Raw genomic sequence first — 21,660 nt, 5'->3', positions numbered from 1 at the left:
AGTGACCGACTGAAAGGGAACGTCTCGGTTACGGATGTAACCCTCGTTCCCTGAAGGAGGGAACGGAGACGTCACGTCCCGTCGCCACAGGTGCTGCCACCTGCTGTTTAGGCCGGTCACCTTCCGGCTTTCTCAGCGAACAGAAGCTGATTTCCTCATTTGCACGTGCGCCTTATATACGCACCTGGCGGGGCGGCGCCAGCATTATGCAAATATCTCAATGCCAAGTTCATTGGCGTTTTTTGTAGTATTCGAAGCAGATTGGTCTCTCTAAGCGAGTTCCCAATTCGTCGGTCACGACGTGACGTCTCCGTTCCCTCCTTCAGGGAACGAGGGTTACATCCGTAACCGAGACGTTTATCAGCTAAAGATCATCAGAAACAAACAGACCACTTTACACAAGATATTCAGTGTTACTGTCAGGGGTGAGTATCTCAAATCTCTCATAAAGATGATTAGCTGTGTTTTAAATAATTCGGATCATAACATGAAGAACACCCTTTAAGGGTTCAAAATAAAATCATTTATTGACTAAAGAGTAAAAGTAAATCTTGTTTTAAACCCTTCATAGCAGGAATCTGTGTTTATTAAATATAATGTTGATTGTTTCTCTCTATCATTACAGAAACATGTCTATTGTTAGGTGTTATAGCAGGATTATGTGTTTTCTTCCTCCTGGTTATTGCTGCTGTTATTGCTGCTGGATTGATTTTTCATCGTCGCAAGATCTCTAAACTCAAACGTAAGTTTAATCTTCAGTTGATACAGCAATAAGACCTTGTTCACACTGTCAGTCCAAATCTGATTTTGGTGCATTGGAATCCACTCTGTGTGAAGTGATTATTTAGAAGAAATCTGCTGAGAATGAAACAATTACATGTGTGAGGGAATTAAAATAAACTGGTAAAAAAGTTGTGTCAATATATTTAACGTTTTGTTATTTTTCAACTCACGCGTCACGCGCAAACTAGACACGCGAATGAGGCGAACTTGCGTCTAAAGAGGCGCGCTAAATGCTTCATTTGTGCCGCGAGACCTCCAGACGCACGTAAACACGTCTTTACATTGACTTTACAGACACTCTATTTGCGTTTGGTGTGAACGCAGCATTAGAAGCTATCCCCTTTAAATATCAAGTATTGTTTATTGTGAAATTATAGGGATTTTCTACTGATATACATTAATGCATTATCAAATAATTATCATTAAAACTTTTTAACAGTTTATGAATCATAATGAACTAATATACTTTTTATTTAAACATTAACTAATGATGAGTTAGTTTTGGTATAACCTGTATGTATTAGTTGATTATATTATAAAGTGTTATCTGGTTATCATCACAGAGTGTTAATGACATGTTCATGTGTTAATGTTTATATTTCTCTCTGTGTTTCTCTCTTCTAGATGTTGCTGTGATAGATGAAGTGAAGTCAGTATCAGTGAAAGGAGATCAAGCTGGTAAATCAAGTCATTTATATAACTTATAAATCTTCTCTATTAACTGATGCATTTATCTCAAACGGTTATAGAAACTTCAGTTTTTTTTAGATATGCTTCTATACAGTAAATATTTAATATATATTCAGTAAAGAAAGCTGTTATGTAAAGAGTGTTAATTAACAGTTTATTTATCTGGGTGCATTAAACATAATTGAATTAATTTACTGTCGAGTATAATAGACATCACAGGTGCTTCTGCCCCTCACAGCTTACATTTTGTTTTTAACAGCCGAAGGTTCACAAATCCTTCAGAAGCCACAGAAGTCAGGTAAAGTTCAGTTCATCTGTAAATCTTTAAATCTATATGACTCGCTCTCTCTAAAATCAATTAAAATTGAGTTTGATTTTTAAGAAATATTTTGAAAAATGATTTGACAGCTGACCTATAAAATGACTGTTTTAATGCAGAAAGTATTTATCTGTATATAAGTTGACTCAGACAATGACATCTGTGTCTTGCATAGTTTCTCTATGTACTTCAAAAGAGAAAGGTGAGCTGTGGACTTAGCTGTTGGTTGTAATTCACAACTTTACCGCAACATGAACATACATTTAGTTTATTTATTTGGTTGTTATTAATAAAATAGATTTCTATTTAATTTATTTGTCGGATGAGGCTGTGGTATTAATCAGGGGCGTCGCAAGACCCCTTTTACTGGAACACGTTCCCCAGTGTAAATCTTTTGTGCCCCGGTGTAAATCTCAAGTTTTAGCAGTAAACTTTTGTATTCATTTACAAAAATAATCACAGCAAAAATGAATCTATATGCAATGTAGTTACCCAATTCAAGCTTGTAAAAGCGACTCAGCAGTCACACTTCAGCCGCGCACAGTCACATAGGAAAGCTACAACCCAGTCTCACGCCAAGTCGTGTTATAGTAACGAAAATTTTGATTAATTTATTCGTGTTTGCTGACACGAATTACCGCTGTTTTTCGTGTCTCTGGAGACGAATGTCTTTTTCGTCCTTGCCGGCGCGGGTTTCTGTCGGTGGCTGTTCGTGTCTGTGGCACGACTTTCTTTGTCGTGTCATTTTATGTTTTGTTTTCTCATCGTTGTTTTCTATTTTTTTGACCATTGTCGCTTGGGGTTTGGGTTAGAATCACTTTCTGCGACTTCCTAACCCAAACCCCAGCTCTAACCCCAACTCCAGGCGAGAATAGTTTTAAAAGTGGACGAAAAACATGTAGAAACCAATGCAAAAAATAACATCCTAACGCAAACCCCGGATCTAACCCTAACCCCAAGCGACAATGATTTAAAAATAGGAAACAACGATGAGAAAACAAAATACAAAATGACACGATAAAGAAAGTCGTGCCACAGACACGAACAGCCATTGATAGAAATTCGTGCTGGGAAGGACGAAAAAGACATTCGTCTCCAGAGACACGAAAAACAGCGGAAATTCGTGTCATCGGACACGAGTGAATTGATCAAGATTTTTCGTTACTGTAACACGACTTCCCGTGAGACTGTGTTGAAAGCTAGCAGAGTTGTGAAAACATGATGAATTGAAAGTAAGTTTTTAAATAATAATGATAATCTTATTTTGACTCAATCACTATTGGTTCCTGTAGATGAACAGAAAGGTTTTGTGCAAAGCAGAGTAAAGGAAGCAGAAAGGAGAAATGATGAGTTTAAGGAAGGTAAGACAAACATCTTCACCCTGTCAAGTTCCAAACATTAAAGAGAAAATCTTTAGGAAAACCTCTGTCAAGTCTATAGGATTGCATTGAGAAATCAGCACATGTATGTGTTATACTTTTCTGTATTTTCAGATATATAATTTATATTTAGTTCACTAGCTTTAGGACACTACATAAACAGATAGCAGTGACTATGACTGAGATTATTTTAGTAGCAGTCATAAAATGACTTGTTTCTTGAAATATTATTATTATTGTAAAAATATTATTGTAAAAAAAGTTATTAATCATTGTTATTATTGTATAATGTCTCTGCTGTCATTATTTACAATCATTTTATGCCATTTATGCCTCCAAACATGTTATTAATGTTAATAAAAATGATGCTTAAATATATTATTATAATATTATATTTTTAATATATTTCTGTCTGTGTTTTTCTCTTCTAGGTGTTGCTGTGAAAGATATAGTGAAGTTAATGTCAGAGAAAGGAGATGAGGCTGGTAAATCAAGTCATTTATTCAAATATAACTTAGATACTTAAATAATTTCAAATATTATTATATATTATTATAATATTATATTTTTAATATATTTCTGTCTGTGTTTTTCTCTTCTAGGTGTTGCTGTGAATGATGAAGTGAAGTTAATATCAGTGAAAGGAGATCAAGCAGGTAAATCAAGTCATTTATTCAGATATAACTTATAAATCTTCTCTATTAACTGATGCATTTATCTTAAACGTTTATAGAGACTCGTCAGGTTTTTCTAGATATGCTGCTATACAGTAAATATTTAATATATATTCAATTAAGAAGCCTGTTATGTAAAGATTGTTAATTTACAGTTCATTCATCTAAGTGCATTCAACATAATTGAATTAAATTACAGTCATGTGTAATAGACATCACAGGTGCTCCTCTCAGATCGATCATTAGGCTACAGTAACCAAATGAGACGTGCACTTAAGTTTCAAACAAAGTCTAGAAACTCCCAAAAATATTTGTTGAGGAATATTAAACACATTTACAAGTTGGCAGTTTAGATTTGATTATCTTTATAAAGAGTTGAAGTGGATTCATATTTTGGTAAGACACTGCCCCACCTGCCCATACAGATGAGCAGCGCCTGATGGTTTAATAATCTTTATATTGCTTAATTAAACATATATCAATACAGTTGGTGGAAATTAGAAATATAAACATTCTTCTTGAAGTAACTGTGTGAACTGATTCTGTGAATTTTATTTTTAACAGCCAAAGCTCAAAGAAACCTTCAGAAGCAGCAGAACTCAGGTAAGACTCAGTTCACCTGTCAATACCTCAATCTCTCTGACTCACAAATCAAATTGAATTGAGTTTAATTGATTTTTAATAGTTATTATGAAAATAGATTTGACAGCTGACCTATAAAAATGACTGTTTTAGTGCAGAAAGTATTTGTCTCTACATATGTTGACATTTTGTTTACATATGTCTACGTTTTATGATCGCGCGCGCGTCTCAAACGGTCTCTGTGCGTTGTGCTATGCAGAGTGCTCATGGGAGTTGTAGTTTCCCAGTGTCGCATTGCACATTGTTTATCATTTCGCATAACTTTGAAGAAAACAAAAAAATTATATTCAACTTGCCAAAGTGTCTAGTGGGATTGGCTGTCTTACCCGCCACAGTCGAAATCTACCCGCATTTGGCGGGCTGGCGGGTGTTAATGTCAAGCCCCTGTTGTTATCTGTGTATATCACCGATGGCCAATCAGAATCAAGTTTTCGTGAATCATGATTTTCTTGACATTGAATACAATTATAGTAAACATATTTATGCTCATGTTTACATTGCTTATTAAACAGATATAAATACAGCCGGTGAAAATAAAACAAATCACGCAATTAATGATCCTTAAGTAACAGTGTTACCTGATTGGATGATTTTTGTTTTACAGTAACAAACAAAGTTGATGAAAACATTCAGAATCCGCAGAACTCAGGTAAGATTCAGTTCATCTGTCAATCTTAAAGGGGACATTTCATAAGACATTTTAAGATGCCAAATAAATCGTTGGTGTCCCCAGAGTACATGTGTGAAGTTTAAGCTCAAAATATCAAATAGATCATTTATTATAACATGTTACAATATATTGTCTTCTAGGTGTTGCTGTGAATGATGAAGTGAAGTCAATATCAGTGAAAGGAGATCAAGCTGGTAAATCAAGTCATTTATTCAGATATAACTTATAAATCTTCTCTGTTAACTAGGTGTAGTTAACAAATAATACCCTATAATTTTAAACTTTGATTGTGATGGGTCCCAACAAGATATTGTGTTCAGGGGTCTCTGAACTCTTAATCCCAGCTTGGGTGAGATGAAGGTTGATTTTCTTGACATTGAATACAATTATACTAGACCTATCTATGCTCATTTTTACAGTGCTTATAATTAAACAGATATAAATACAGCCGGTGGAAATCAAAAATTGTGCTATTAACATGATCCTTCATAATGTAATCGTGTTAACTGATTGGTTGATTTTTGTTTTAAACAGTCAAAGTTAATTTAAACAGTTTTAAGCGGCAAAACTCAGGTAAGATTAAATTCACCTCTTTATAACTCTCTGAATCAAATTGAATTGAGTTTGATTCATTTTTAAGAAATTTGACATCTGACCTACAAAATGACTCGATATATGTTGATATCTTTGTCCTGTGTCAGCTACCATAGTTTCTCTATGTATTTCAATAGAGAAGAGTGAGCTGTGGACTTTTATTTTGGGAGGTTGTGTGTATATCGCCACTGATCAGAATAATGTTTTCCTGAATCATGATTTTCTTGACATTGAATAAAATGAAACTAGACATATTTATGCTCATTTTTACATTAAACAGATGTAAATACAGTTGGTGGAAATCAGAAACCGTGTGATTAATATCATAATTTATAGAGTAACTGTGTTAACTGATTCTATGATTTTTGTTTTACAGAAACAGACAAAGTTGATAAAAAGCATCTAAAGCAGCAAAACTCAGGTAAAATTCAGTTCATCTGTCAATCTTTACATCTCAGTGACTCGAAAATCAAATTGAGCTGATTTGATTGATTTTTAAGAAATATAAAAAAGATTTGGCACACAGCAAAATCCCTGGTGTTAAATTAACACCGGCTCGGTGTTTATATGGGTACCACCAGCGGGTTGTTGGGGGTGGCACCGAGGCAGTGTTGGAGTTGATTGGATGCTTTGGCAATCATTTGGGTGATTGTTTGATTGTTGGGGACACCTGATGGTGATGGGCGGAACTGCATCTGCAGCTTCCGGTCACTGCCTTGGATGGAATCGACTGGGGGGACATCTCTCTTGTTGCAGACCGGACTGACTTTTGTCTGCTTTGGGGTTGTTTGGTCACCGTTGTGGTGATCTGTGGTTCCTTTGGTAGGGTGGGTTGACCCTTGTTTTCTTTTGATGTCTTTGCAACAGTGTTTACTGAACACATTGTTTGTTGTAAAGGTTGTTAAAGCAAAGGTTATAAAGTTTTTATCTCAGGGATTGTAGATTTAAGTAAATTGTTAGTACAGTCAAAAAATTCAGTATTCATGGAAAATAAAATGTTGACCAAATATATATTCTCTATTGGTTTTAACTTACAGAGCTTTTAAACAAATTTTATTGTTAAAAATATTTGCCGGAAAGTTTATATTGTGCCTCATGTGCAGATATCATGAATCACCCCATTAATCGCAACAAGGGTGACATAATTTATGTTGCAATGCTTGATGGGAGTCATGAGTTTTATACTATGGTGGATCCCAGCATGCTTTGCAACATTATGTTTGTCACCATGATTCCGATTAGTGGGGTGATTCATGATATATGCACGTGAGGCAAAAAATGTTTCCAGCAAGTATTTAACAACAAAATTTGAAAAGCTTGATCCGAGGAAAGCTATGTTACTGAAGTCCAATAGAGAATATATATTTGATCAACATCCAACTTTCCATGAACACTGAATTTTTTTTGACTGTGTAAACAACTTACTTAAATATACAATCTCTGTTATAAAAACTTCATAAACTTTGCTTTAACAGCCTTTACAACAAATAATGTGTTCAGTAAACACTGTTGCAAAGACACCAAAAGGAAAACAAGAGTCAAACTGCCCAACTAAAGGAACCACTGATCACCATAATGGTGACCAAACAATTTCAAAGTATACAAAAGTCCGTCTGGTTTGTAATAAGAGAGATGTCTTTTCAGTTGATTTTATATAAGGCAGTGACTGGAAGTTGTAGTTGTAGTTCTGCTCATTATCATCAGGTGTCTTCAATAATCAAATAATCACTCAAATGATTGCTTAATTATCTAATTAACTCTAACACTGCTTCGGTGTTACTTTTAACACCCTGCTGGTGGTACCCATATAAACACCGAGCCGGTGTTAATTTAAAGGGGTCATATGATGAAAATGTTAGCATTGCCACTTTGTAGGTTTGAGCAAAAATGTGTCGTTTTGGGTGTGTTTTTTAAAATGCAAATGAGCGGATAAAGTGCAAACACTGATCACAATGATGGTGGTTTGTTGTAATTGAAACTCTATTGTGCTGTCAAGTCCAAAAATGTGTCGTTTTGAGTGTGTTTTTTAAAATGCAAATGAGCGGATAAAGTGCAAACACTGATCACAATGATGGTGGTTTGTTGTAATTCAAACTCAATTGTGCTGTCAAGTCCTTCTTTTCTCTCTCTTTCAGAGTTCAGATTAAGGAGGCGGTATTATTCTAATAAGATATCCTTATGACATCATAATGAAAGCCAAATTTCAATGACCTGTTTTTGCTCACACCTACAAAGTGGCAATGCTAACATTTTCATCATATGACCCCTTTAACACCAGGGATTTTGCAGTGCAGCTGTATACAAAATGTCTTGCAACAAGTATTTGTCTTTATATGTTGTCTCAGACAACATCTTTGTCTATCATAGCCAGTGCTGGCTGCTAACTAAAGAGGAATGAATGTAAAGCTCATCAAATTATCGTCATGTGTGTGACTCATCATGTGAACATAGAGACAGAGCGCAGTTATGCAAATTTGAAAACCACGCCCACCGGGGGGGAATTCAATCCAACCGTCTCCATTGACTTTGTATTGCGAGAAGACGCCTCCTTGTCATTTCTGGCTTATAACAAAAAACTGAATAATGCCTAAAAGCTGCTGTGTGACAGTATGTACAGCTAACAGGCCAAAGAGCCCAGAAATCGGTTTTTATAAGCTGTCGAGCCGTAGGGCTCAGCCTTTGAGGAGAATGGAGTGGATCGCCGACTGCGTTTCTCCCTAGTGGACGCAGTTCTACTAATAGAAGTACTATGAAAAGTTGCCTGTGTCCATTTTTGTGTCTTTAAACGCTCGTTTTTGGGGGTCGACAGCTTATAAAAAGTTATTTACAGATTAAACTTAAAAACAGAATAATACCTAAAAGCTGCTGTGTGACAAGGTGTACATCTAACACGCCAAAAAATAAATAAATAATTTTTTATAAGCTGTCGACTTCAAAAAACGAGCGTTTAGACACAGAAATGGATACAGGCAACTTTTCATAGTACTCCTATTAGTAAAACTGCGTCCAATAGGGGGAAACGTAATCGGCGATCCACTTTATTCTCCTTAAAGACTGGGTTTTACGGCTCGACAGCTTATAAAAACTTATTTCTGTGTTCTTTGGCTTGTTGGCTGTGCATATTGTCCCAGAGCAGCTTTTGGGCGTTGTTCGGTTTTTTGTTGTGAGCCAGAGATGACAGGGAGGCGGCCTTTTGCAGTGCAGGGTCGGTGGAGACTGTTGGATTGCTTCCCCCCCGGTGGGCGTGGTTTTCAGGCTGTGACGCGCTGCGCTCTGTCTCTATAAGTGCATCATGCAAAATACGTGCCTGCTGTAGATGCTTCAAAGTTTTTTTGATCATAGAGACGTTTGCTAGATCTTAATCTCATGTGTATCAGAGTTTAGTGTAAAGTTTCTGTCTTGTGAGTATCTTGTGAACTTGAGCGTCTCTTTTATCATAAACCCATTTAAAGCGTCTGCAGCAGGCATGTATTTTGATATGATACGTGATGCACATAGGATCACATGACGCACTGAAAATATTTTGCATTCCTGCCTCTTTTTACCAAGAGATGCTCCTAAAATCTAAAACAGTGCACCTTTAAGAGCATAAAATACTTTAAATAATAATAATCTTGGTTAGTATGTATAAAGGAAATTAAAAACCTAAAAATGAAACTGATGTTGTCATTATATAGTTCCTGAGCGTCTGATGTGGATTAATGTTTTCAGTCAATGAGACTTGAGTACTTTAATATAAAGTTTTTCTCTTTCTAAAATCATTTTTCTCCCATCTACAGTCTGTGCTGCTGATATAAATGAAGAGATTATCAGAACAGTAACGACAGGGGAATCTGTGACTTTAGACACTTGTGTTACTGAAATCCAGAGAGATGATGAGATACTGTGGATGTATGAAGATATGACTATAGCTGAATATACTGGAGGCACTAATAAATCTACATTAAATAAAACTGATGAGAGATTTAAATACAGCCTGGAGATAAACAGTCAGACTGGAGATCTCACCATCAGAAACTTCACATCTGAACTCTCTGGCGTTTATAAAGTAAAGATCAAGAACAGCAGCGGGAACAAAGAGAGAAAATTCATTGTTGCTTACTATGGTGAGAAGATGAGTTTCAGTTATTAACATTAATTATTTTAACTGTGAATGTTAATAAAGAGTGATGGTGCTCTGAACACAGATTGACACTAAATATTATTAAAGACAACATTTACATGAGATTATTGATAATTGTATTTTCTTCAGTGTGTCTGAAATAAACTCATCTAATATGTAAATAACTGCAGTTTTTGTAAGAGATCATCAAGTGATCAGGACCTCAATGTGAAGTTGAAATAAATCCAGCTGACTGAATATGAAATTAATTTCAGGCTGTTGTTATTATTTGGAATGATGCCACTGACCAATCAGAATCAAGCATTACTGAATGATGTTTTCTTTGTTTGCTGATTGAAACAGTGCGACCTACGATGGGATCTGTTATTCTAAGCACTAAAGTTAAAATAAATAAAGGTGATGAGGTGGAGTGGACCTCAAAAGAAAAAAACACTCTTGTAACTGGAATAAATAGAGATGAAAGCAAGACTTCATATACAGATGATGAGAGATTCAGAGACAGACTGAAGATGAACGCTCAGACTGGAGATCCCTCCATCTCAGATATCAGAGAGACAGATGAAGGAGTTTATACACTAAAACTGATCAAAGCTGATGGAAAAATCACATACAGAATATTTAATGTTGAAGTCACTGGTGAGTAACTCAACACGTCTGATATAATCATTCACTTCATCTTCTAAAACAGTAAAATAGAGAAGTTGTTCGCAAGGCAGCGTGGGGAAATCCAGACTACTTAGTGCATGAAATGTCATTGAATTAAATTGTGGTCATGTGCAATAAAGGCAGCTCATGTGAGGTGAATAAAGTGTTTCTTTACATTGAGTATTGATGATTTTTGTTTTTAACAATCAAAGGTCTTGAAAACATTCAGAAGCAGCAAAACTCAGTTAAGATTCAGTTCACATGTCCATCTTTAAACCTGTCTGACTCACAAATCAATTTGAATCGAGTCTGATTGATTTTTAAGAATTAATTTAATAATAGATTTAACAGCTGACCTTTGAAAGAGATGGATGAGCGGTGCAGTGATACTAAGCTGTTGGTTAGAATTTGTAACTTCACCACTAGATGTCACTGAAATCTTCACAGTTCGCCTTTAAAGGGGATGTAGTGATGAGGCTGTGAATTGTATCTTAAATTAAAAGGGTAAAATATTTAAGACTTGAAACTGTACTTTAATAGAAAGTTTCTCTCTGTGTCAGAGGACAGATAGTAGATCTTGTCTTTAGATTTAAACTGATGAATAAAATCCACTGAATGATCTTTATGTTGTACATATAATCTGTGTTCTCCAGTATATTGACTTGATCTGATGTGATGTTGATCTTCTGTGTTTTTCTCATCTATGTGCTGCTGTTATAAATGAAGAGACGATCAGAAAAGGAAAGTTAAAGAAATCGGTCCCTTTACACACAAAAACACAGAGAGATGATAAGATTGGAGAAACGACTTTGATGTTGGAAGATGCTGGAAGTACTGATAAACCTACATTATATAAAACTGATAAGAGCTTTAAAAACAGACTGGAGATGAACAGTGATTATAAAGGTGAATGTTATAGATCAGTAATGCTTTCAACACAGATTTAAAGAAAATATTTACAGTAAGGCTATAAAATTGTCTAACATTGGAGGCAAGTATAGACAGCATCTAAATTCAGCTTAACATTTATTAAAAATAAAACTAGATTTGAAAAAGACAACAAAAAAAAGAAAAAACAAAGGCACACATCCAAACATTACACATACAGTCAACATTGCGATTTGAAAATAAGGGAAATGTTTTCTATTAATTAACAAGATAACTCATAAATGGTGGGGAAAGTGTTAAATGTAAGTTTATCCCAAACTACCTAGCAAAACCATTGCCAACGTCATTAATAGGAGCCTCAACCTATAACCACCAAGTGACAGGGAAATCTAAATAAGGTTTTCTTCTCCTTACATCCAGAAACACACTTCTTTTGTCAAACTATCTTGCTAAAACAAAGTTGTCGCGTGCTGTGCAATGATACCGGTGACTTCTACTCGACGGAGCAATGCTAATGCGTGTTCTCGCTCTCACTTGACGTGCAGGGCAGGCGTGCTTTTCTGGAGGTAAAGGCCCATAAAAGGAATATGGGGTCAATCAGTCGTAACGGATACCCCCATTTGAAAAAAAAAAACCTTCCGAAACTTGTAGGAAAAAGGAGGCGTGAGTTTGGCTCAGAAATACTCTGTAACAAGCTCAACTGCTATTTTGACACTTTGCTTATGTTTAGCATGAGGACTACAACTCTTAAACTGTCTTAATAAGTCAAAACGCATGAAATAGCATTAAACAACCCCTTTAAAGACTTAACGATGGACTGATATATTTCAGCGGCATCTAGTGGTGAAGCTGTAAAATACATCTTAATTTATAAGGTTGCAATATTTAAGACTTGAGAAGCACAAAATCAAACTATGATACTCCAAATGACATCATTAGATAATGAGACTACAGACAGGGTCACATATTTATTTTAAGTACACGTCTATATATTTATATTAAACATATATGAATAAAATGCATCAAAATAAGATTTACATATCAAAATAAATTATGCTCATTGTTTAAACAGATTTGCAAATGTTAATAGTAAATGTATTTTGATGGTAAATTATTGAAATTTTTTGTCAGTCTTTTTCTCCATTAATACACAACTTTCTTTCTCTTTTTAATATCTGTGATTTTATTTGTGTTTCCTGACAGATTCAGCAGATATCAGTGATGAATCAGTGACCGTTAACACACCTTTACTGAACAAAGTTAGATCCTCATCAGTAATGTAACATCATCATCATCATCATCATCTACAGTAACAAATCTGTTTTACTGCTTTCTGTTAAAACAAGAAATTAACCCTCTGTGTGCTGTTGAACTCACATTATGATAAACAGATATGCAAATTTTCATTTATTTGCAATTAACTGTGTTTGCGCATTAAAGACACTGAATTTTCAGTTCATGTATTCTGGATGTCTTCAGATGTGCAGTTGTACAGAGACTTTGTTGAAATATTTTATGCTTTATTATTATTCATCACACATTCACATCTGGAGAGACGACGGGACTACAAACAGACAAATTCAAGACCGATTTCTGCTTTTGTCGGACTCGTCTCAGACTCGTTCCTTCAAAGGCTCGGTCTTGACTCGGTCTCAAACCACAGTGAGAAGAGAAGGACTTGTAATTTCAGACCGAGTCCTCGAGACCAACGCATTTCTTGATGTTCATATAAAAAAAACACACAACACATTACAATAATAATAAAATGCAATGTTGAAAGGCATTATTTGAAAATGACTTCCCATGGTGCAATGCAAAGATACTGCCATCAGAGCCGTTTATTTATCTGTAGAAAAAGAGACAGAAGATAAAGAGCTCCTAATAAATAAATAAATAAATAAATAAAGTTTAGTTTTGGGTGCGTACGTGAAACTGTCGCGTGCGCACGTGAAACTACTGTGTTAAGCTTTGCGTGTGCACGTGAAACTATTGCACGTGCGCATGCAATAGTTGCACTGCACACGCGAAAATAAACATTTTTTAAAAATTCTGCACATGAAGGTTTGGCGTGAGCACATGAAAGTTTCACATGAGCACATGAAACTAAACTTTAGATTTTTTTTACTCCAATGTCACCTTATGGGTTGGGTAAGAAGATGATGCATGTGGTACTGTAGGGATTTTTAATGATAGTAAAAGCATAGTCCATATTGAGACGTTAAGACTGCTTCTCTAAACAATTCCCAATCTAACTTATTCTGTAGGCCTAACTGTTGATTATTAACTGGGGTGATATTAAATCATGAATATGAAAACTGACATGTTTTTATGGTCTTGGTCTCGACTCCTAAAGGACTCGGTCTCAACTCAGACTCAATTGTATTTCAAAACCAACGGACTCGGTCTCGACTCGTTCTTGACCCTTCAAAGACTCAGTCTTGACTCGGACTCGGCGTAGGCGGTCTCGTCCCCATCACTACATCAAACTCTTTTATACTAACATAAACAAGACAAAAAGCAAAACTTAGTCTACTGTGAAAGATAAAGATGAATGAGATGAATGAAGTGACATCACACATGTAGTTCATAATCTATATCACATGACTCTTGATGACTCTTAAATACATAATTTTCTTTGTATATTTTCTTTTTATATTTTGTGTATTTATTTTGTTTTATTTCACTGTTCTTACAGGAGTTAATTTTGGGATCTTTAAACTTTTACTTTCACTTTCATTTTAAAGGAGTATTAAACATGTTTGACTGTTGTTGTAAAATGTTTAAGTTGATTTTCAGATGGACTGTTGTTTGTGTTTTACACATTCACACATTTATATCAGTAGAAAAGATCTGTCAACTTTTTTTATCACTTTGGTTTCTGTAAGCTTCAGTTTCTCATGAGATGTGCTTTGAAAAGAAAAATGTTCCTCTTTCTTTAAAATTAATGTTTGAGCCTACTAGTTAGAAAGTTAGGCGTGTAACCCTTAAATGACTAAGTCAACAACACACTTAACTGACTAACATCTAACTGTCCACAATCTAACTTTGATTATATATTAAAATGCTAAATGTTTTCTCATTTGTAAGTTTAAAGTGTCTGCTGAATGAATGTCAATGTAAATAGAGGATTGATGTGAACTTATTTGACATGGACCAGAAAACAACCCCATACAGTAACACAAACACCTTGACAAACACCCATCAGACCTTGTGTGGATTGGCCATCTGGCAATTCTAGCAAATGCCTGATGGGTCGAACCATTTTTTTATGTGGGCTCAAGTCTCAAGTTATAGATATCTAACATTGAATGTCATGAGTATTATAGGATGTCAATACAAAGATGTTTCAGAATAAAATTTATTCTCAAGTTTCTTTACAAAAACACATTTTACACATGTATCAGATTGTAGTTTAACGAATTGATCAATAAAATTAGATTTTTCCAATAATATTTAATAAGTAAACAGTCAAGCTGAATAAATGAAGAATTTTAAAGAAATAATAAAGATTGTGTTTAGATATAATGAATAATGTGTGATAACTATAATAAATGAACTGAAGAGGTTTAGTGGAGTTTATCTGATCTCATCCTCTTCTCTTCATCTCTTCTGGATCTGATGTCATAAACCACAAAACCAACAGCAGCCACGCCCACCAGAACAGAGACGACCAATTGGATCACAACTTCAGTAAAACCACGACAGCAGAAGATCTCTTCTGAGTAAAGAAAGGAGCAACAATAAACCAAATTATGATTCATCATCATCTAATACACAATGTTAGTTGCTCAGGATTTATTCAATTACACACAAAAAAATGCTATAAAGATTTTATTACGCCATTGAAATTTGTGTAGATCAGTGTGTTACTAGGTTTAATTTGTGTGCATTTATTTATTTTGGTTCAAATATAATGATTGCTTATGAATAGATTCCTTAAATTAAATAAACACAAACATCACCTGTGACAGCTTTGACCCCTGTGACATCTGTGACACCTGTGACTCCTGTGACAACTGTTGTACCTGAACACGTCTGACAGAGATTCTTGTTGTTAAGATGTTGAGTTTGGTTTGTGTTGGTATTGTTGAGTACACATCTGTATGTGTTTGTATCCTGATATTCAACCTCCAGAGATAGAGAGAGTCTGATGTTGAGATCAGACACACTGATGATGGACAATAAACTGTTTCCTTTATACCAGGACAGACTCACATCTCTCACATTCATCACTGAACACAATAATGAACAGATTGATGATGATGATGAACATTGAGAAGATTTACTGGTGATGTCAGGAACGGGCAGATGAGCTGGAGAATATAAATAAATGAAAACAGATTTAAATGAAAGCATTAGAGAAGCAAAGTTAAAAACTCATCCATTATCATTCACAATATTCTTAATCATTGTTACATATTTTAGTTAAAAAAGTTACAGGATGAAAACACATGAATGACTCACCATAGACAGTGATGGTAAATATCTTGAGAGGTTCATCTTGGCTGGGAGTGGTTATAATATAAAGTCCAGTGTGTGTGATGCTGGTGTCTGTGATGGTGAGAGATCCAGTCTCATGGTTTATATGGAGTCTGTTTTTAAATCTTCCATCAGGTCTATCATCATATACAGTAGTTTTACCGTCTTTCATATTAGCTATAGAAGTTTTATTAGGTCCAAACTTCCCACAGCAAAATCCCTGGTGTTAAATTAACACCGGCTCGGTGTTTATATGGGTACCACCAGCAGGGTGTTAAAAGTAACACCGAAGCAGTGTTAGAGTTAATTAGATAATTAAGCAATCATTTGAGTGATTATTTGATTATTGAAGACACCTGATGATAATGAGCAGAACTACAACTACAACTTCCAGTCACTGCCTTAGATAAAATCAACTGAAAAGACATCTCTCTTATTACAAACCAGACTGACTTTTGTCTGCTTTGGGGTTGTTTGGTCGCCATTGTGGTGGTCTGTGGTTCCTTTGGTTGGATGGGTTGACTCTTGTTTCTGTCTTCGGGGTCTTTGCAACAGTGTTTACTGAACACATTATTTGTTGTAAAGGTTGTTAAAACAAAGTTTATATAGTTTTTATAACAGTGATTATAGATCTAAGTAAGTCGCCCACACAGTCAAAAAACTCAGCGCTCATAGAAAACCAGATGTTGACCAAACATACACTCTCCATTGGACTTCAGTAACATAGCCTTCCTCAGATCAAGCTTCTCAAGTTTTATTGTTAAATACCTGCTGGAAATACTTTTTTGCCTCATGTGCAGATATCACGAACCACCCCACCAATCGGAATCATGGCGACAAACACAATGTTGCAAAGCATGCTGGGATCCACCATAGTATAAAACTCATGACTCCCATCATGCATTGCAACATAAATTGTGTCGCCCTTGTTGCGATTGGTGGGGTGGTTCGTGATATCTGCACGCGAGGCACAATATAAACTTTCCGGCAAGTATTTTTAACAATAAAACTTGAAAAGCTCTGTAAGTTAAAACCAATAGAGAATATATATTTGATCAACATTTTGTTTTCCGTGAATACTGAGTTTTTTGACTGTTTGGGCAATTTGCTTGAATCTGCAATCTCTGTTATCAGGAACTTAATGGACTTTGCTTTAACAACCTTTACAACGGGTGATGTGTTCAGTAGGCACTGTTGCAAGGACATCAAAAGGAAAACAAGAGTCAAACTGCCCAACTAAAGGAACCACAGATCACCATAATGGTGACCAAACAATTTCAAAGTAGACAAAAGTCAGTCTGGTTTGTAATAAGAGAGATGTCTTTTCAGTTGATTTTATCTAAGGCAGTGACTGGAAGTTGTAGTTGTAGTTCTGCTCATTATCATCAGGTGTCTTCAATAATCAAATAATCCCTCAAATGATTGCTTAATTATCTAATTAACTCTAACACTGCTTCGGTGTTACTTTTAACACCCTGCTGGTGGTACCCATATAAACACCGAGCCGGTGTTAATTTAACACCAGGGATTTTGCAGTGCAGGTGATTCCCTCTTTTCTCTGTGTTTCAGTGAGACTGACAGATAAAGTGACAGAATCTCCCTCCATCACTGACACAAACTCACCAAACACACCTGAAGAAATAAACAACAAGAATTACTGAAGATTATTTAGTGAAGTTTGTTCTCTCATGCAGATATTTTGCACACATGAAAGTATACAGCGTTTATTAAATTATAATAAAACCAAAATCTTCTCATATTTTGTATCTCAAGTGATCAGCCGAAGCTCTCGGCTCTTATCAACAAACCATATAACTACTTTGGTTTTAAATTTTATTTTATACATTTGACTTTAGTTGGATCAATGTGTTTTGGTCATAAAGGCGCTCATTTAAACGCTTCTATTTACTGAATATTTCTATGGGACATCAGAACACTGCTTATAATAGGACATTAAAGTAAAAACGTAAAAACAAACCTTACATTAAAAAAAACATTACTGATGTGCATCTTGACACAAAACAATGGCACTGATGTATTTTAAGATATGTCAAGACAAGATATTTTTAAATTAAGTCACTTAAACGTGCATTTTAATCTGAGATTAAAGCTCTGTCCTGTAAACTACCCCTAAATGTTTTATTCTGTACTTAAACTGAAAACTTACCAGACAGACTCCACAAACACAAACAGACGAAAATCACATCATTCATCTTCTGGATCAGGACAGATCTATATAATAACTGAAGAGAAAACAGATATCTTATAACTCATAAATGAATATAATGTTGAGTGAGTAATACAGAAGTGAGTTGAGTCTGATCAACACTTCTTATTTTAGCTGTTGCGTGTTTCCTATAGTTGATGTTGTTGGATGAGAAGACACATCTCAATGTCACACAAATCTATAATACACCCAAATACACTCTAAAAAAAATCCGTAAAAAAACGGACAAAGTACTGTGTAAATCTGAAGGAATTTTCCGTATTTATGTTTTACAGGCGTTTATCCGTTTTTTTTAAAAAACATGTTGCATTATGGGTGCAACAACTCCTGCTGCAATCTTTCACTTTTGCCTCTCTATCACCATCTCTGTTTGAAACCTAAAATTACAACTTGCTTGCAGAGTTATTTTCTAACATGGATGATGTTTAACTTCTAAACAAATGCTGTCAGAACAAGATACAAGTGTTAAACTATTCCAACATCGACAAATGTGATTAAGTAGACAAATCTTCTTTCTGACGTGACGTGTAAGTCAAATGGATATTTACCACAACATTTATCACATTAAATTTACAGTTTGTGTTTGTTTTAGATTGATTCATTTGAAGTCACCACTATGGTGATTAGTGTTCCCTTTAGTTAGGCTTTTGTCCCTTGACCTTCACAGAACTGACTCTGCTCTTTTACCATAACAACAGTGTTTTTGCTTGTAGCAATTACAACTTGCAACTAGCTTGTTGCTTGAGGAAGGAGAATTGTCTATGATGTCATATAAGCTTGGTTGTTTTTATGTTATGCTGCCTAACATTTAAATATGAAATGATAATATAAAAATGATGAGCTGAAATGTATAGAAGTGACACTCTATGCTGATCTAAAAACACACTGTATCGAATAAGATGGCTGCAAATGTGTCAGCTGTGGTTTTTGCTTCAGAGATATCAACACTTTGGATACAAATCTCAACAATGGTGAGAGTAAATGTTAAGAAAGAGTGTTTTACAATCCTGGTACCCAGCATGCATTGCGGCATGAAGCTTCGTTGTTGATTGTCACCATCGTTGCGTTTCATAGGCAGATTGAAGTGTACCTAAAGACTACGGAAAATGTTCTGTAAATCTACGGACAATGTTCTATAAATCTACAGATGTTCAGTTTTTGAATAAACGGAAATGTCTGTAACATAACGGAGAAAGTACTGATAATTCTCTGCCAGGACTTTATCTATTTTTTTACGGATTATTTTTTTAGAGTGTACGGTAATCTGCATTAAGAGACACAGCTGAACTGATCACAGATCAGATCTGTTAAACCACAAATAATGATGTACTTCATCTTTCTTCTTTCTGTTTATATATGTATCTGAAAATAAACTAAAAGATAAAAGTCTTTATAAAAATTATCAAGCATTTGTGTGCACATTAACATTTATACAGACGCTTTTATCTAAAGTGATTTACAGTAAACCCATGATCTTATGTGCTGCTAATGCACGACTCTACCACTAAACTAAACAGAAATATATCACAACACATTTAATTCAATGACATTTATAAAACTGTCTTAACATTTTATGTGTTATTGTATATTTATACATCATCATCTGAACTTCACCAGAAGCAAACATTTATTTCTGTTTACTGAACTATAGATGATGACACAACACTCATATCTCAAGTTATAGATATATCTAACAGTGAATGTCATGAGTATTATGGGATGTCAGTCTATGTGACTCTATGTAATAAACATAATCTGATTGATTTATAGGATTTGCATAAGTGATCATCAATGACATCAATACAAAGATGCTTCAGAATCAAATTTATTCTTTAGTTTCTTTATTTTTCACATGTATCAGATGTAGTTTACACTTGTAGTTTAATGAAGTGATCAATAAAATGAGATTTGGCCAATAAACAGCAATGAAGAAAGTCAAAGCTGAATAAAGTTTCCACAATAATATTTAACAAGAAAACAGTCGAGCTGAACAAATGAAGTATTTTAAAGAAATAATAAAGATTGTGTTTAGATATAATGAATAATGTGTTATAACTATAATAAATGAACTGAAGAGGTTTAGTGGAGTTTATCTGATCTCATCCTCTTCTTTTGTTCATCTCTTCTGGTTCTGAAGTCATAAACCAGAAAAGCAACAGCAGCCACGCCCACCAGAGCAGAGACGACCAATCGGATCACAGCTTCAGTAAAACTACAACAGCAGTAGACATCTTCTTTTACTGAAGAAATGAATACAAACGATGTTAGTTGCTCAATGTTTACTCAACTAACTAATGAAAAACAAATAAATGTTTACAGTTGTGTGGATTAGTGTGGTAATAAGGTTCATGTAATTTGTGTGCATTTATTGTGAAGATTCTGTAAATCTAAAGTTTGTTATTTTTCCACCACTACACAAAACTGCAAATATAATGATTGTTTATAGATTTCTTAAATTAAATAAACACATCAGTCGTACCTGAACACATCTGATCCATGTTGAGATGTTGAGTCTGATTACTGATGGGATTGTTCACCACACAGCTGTAAGAATCATTCAGATAATCCAGATGAAGAGAGATGCTGCTGATGTTGAGATCAGACACACTGATACTGGACAATAAACTCTTTCCTTTGTACCAGGACAGACTCACATCTCTCACATTCAACACTGAACACAACAACACACAGTTTGAGTCTGATGATGATGATGAGGAGGAACTTTGTGAAGAAACTCTACTGATGACAGGAACAGGCAGACAAGCTTTAAAGTTATAAAGAATCGTAAATAAGGTTTGATAAGACTTAATCTAAAACGATTATAATTGTCAGTTTATATTTAAAATTAAATAAATTATTAAAATATACAGTAAAAAATAACCAATAATGTGTGATTAAGCTTTAGGCATAAAATGTTGAAATGGGAACAAATTTGTATATTTGTAAAACTGATCAGTTCTTTACTCACCATACACAGTAAGATTAAATATATTGAGTTGGTTATTTGTGTTGGTGTTGATTAGTTGATAAAGTCTAGAGTCTGTGGTTCTGGTGTTTGTGATGGTAAGAGATCCACTGTGATCCAACTTCAGTCTGCCTCTGAATCTCCTATCAGCTCTCTCTTCATATAAACTAATAATATTGTCAGCATCCTCAATTTCAGCTATGGTGATTTTTTGAGGTCCAAACTTCCAGGTGATTCCCTCTTTTCTCTGTGTTTCAGTGAGACTGACAGATAAAGTGACAGAATCTCCCTCCATCACTGACACAAACTCACCAAACACACCTGAAGAAACAAATAACATGAATTACAAACACAACTCATTTCTCTCTTTGTCTTCTGCGAGTGCTGAAATGAGATGAGCCTAAAAATCTCCTTTAATTCTGTCAGTACAGTTACATTTAGACATCATCATTATTATTAACCACATTTCATATCAATACACTTATAAAGTAAAACTGAAGTAAAGTTATAAAAACAAACATCACTTCAAACTCACATCAGACATTTTTTTCAGTAAATAACAGTCCATAATAATTCATAACA

At 34.8% G+C, this 21,660-nt stretch overlaps 1 protein-coding gene across 2 annotated transcripts in view; it reads right to left on the bottom strand.

Moving 5' to 3' along the window:
* Positions 1-21,660, bottom strand: part of LOC141359260 (uncharacterized) — a 46,508-nt gene that overhangs the window by 22,469 nt on the left and 2,379 nt on the right. The window contains exon 2 of one of the 2 annotated variants that reach the window (XR_012365679.1): positions 21,088-21,399. The exons of the other annotated variant lie outside the window; for it this stretch is intronic. The gene's annotated coding sequence lies outside the window, so the exon portion shown is untranslated. Of the gene's footprint in view, positions 1-21,087; positions 21,400-21,660 lie in introns of those variants that run through there. 2 annotated transcript variants of the gene reach the window in all.

Source organism: Misgurnus anguillicaudatus, chromosome 23, assembly GCF_027580225.2.
Source record: "Misgurnus anguillicaudatus chromosome 23, ASM2758022v2, whole genome shotgun sequence".
Classification (NCBI taxonomy): Eukaryota; Metazoa; Chordata; class Actinopteri; order Cypriniformes; family Cobitidae; genus Misgurnus; species Misgurnus anguillicaudatus.
Note: the sequence above shows the minus strand (reverse complement) of the source record. Positions and strands in the feature narration are given on the sequence as shown.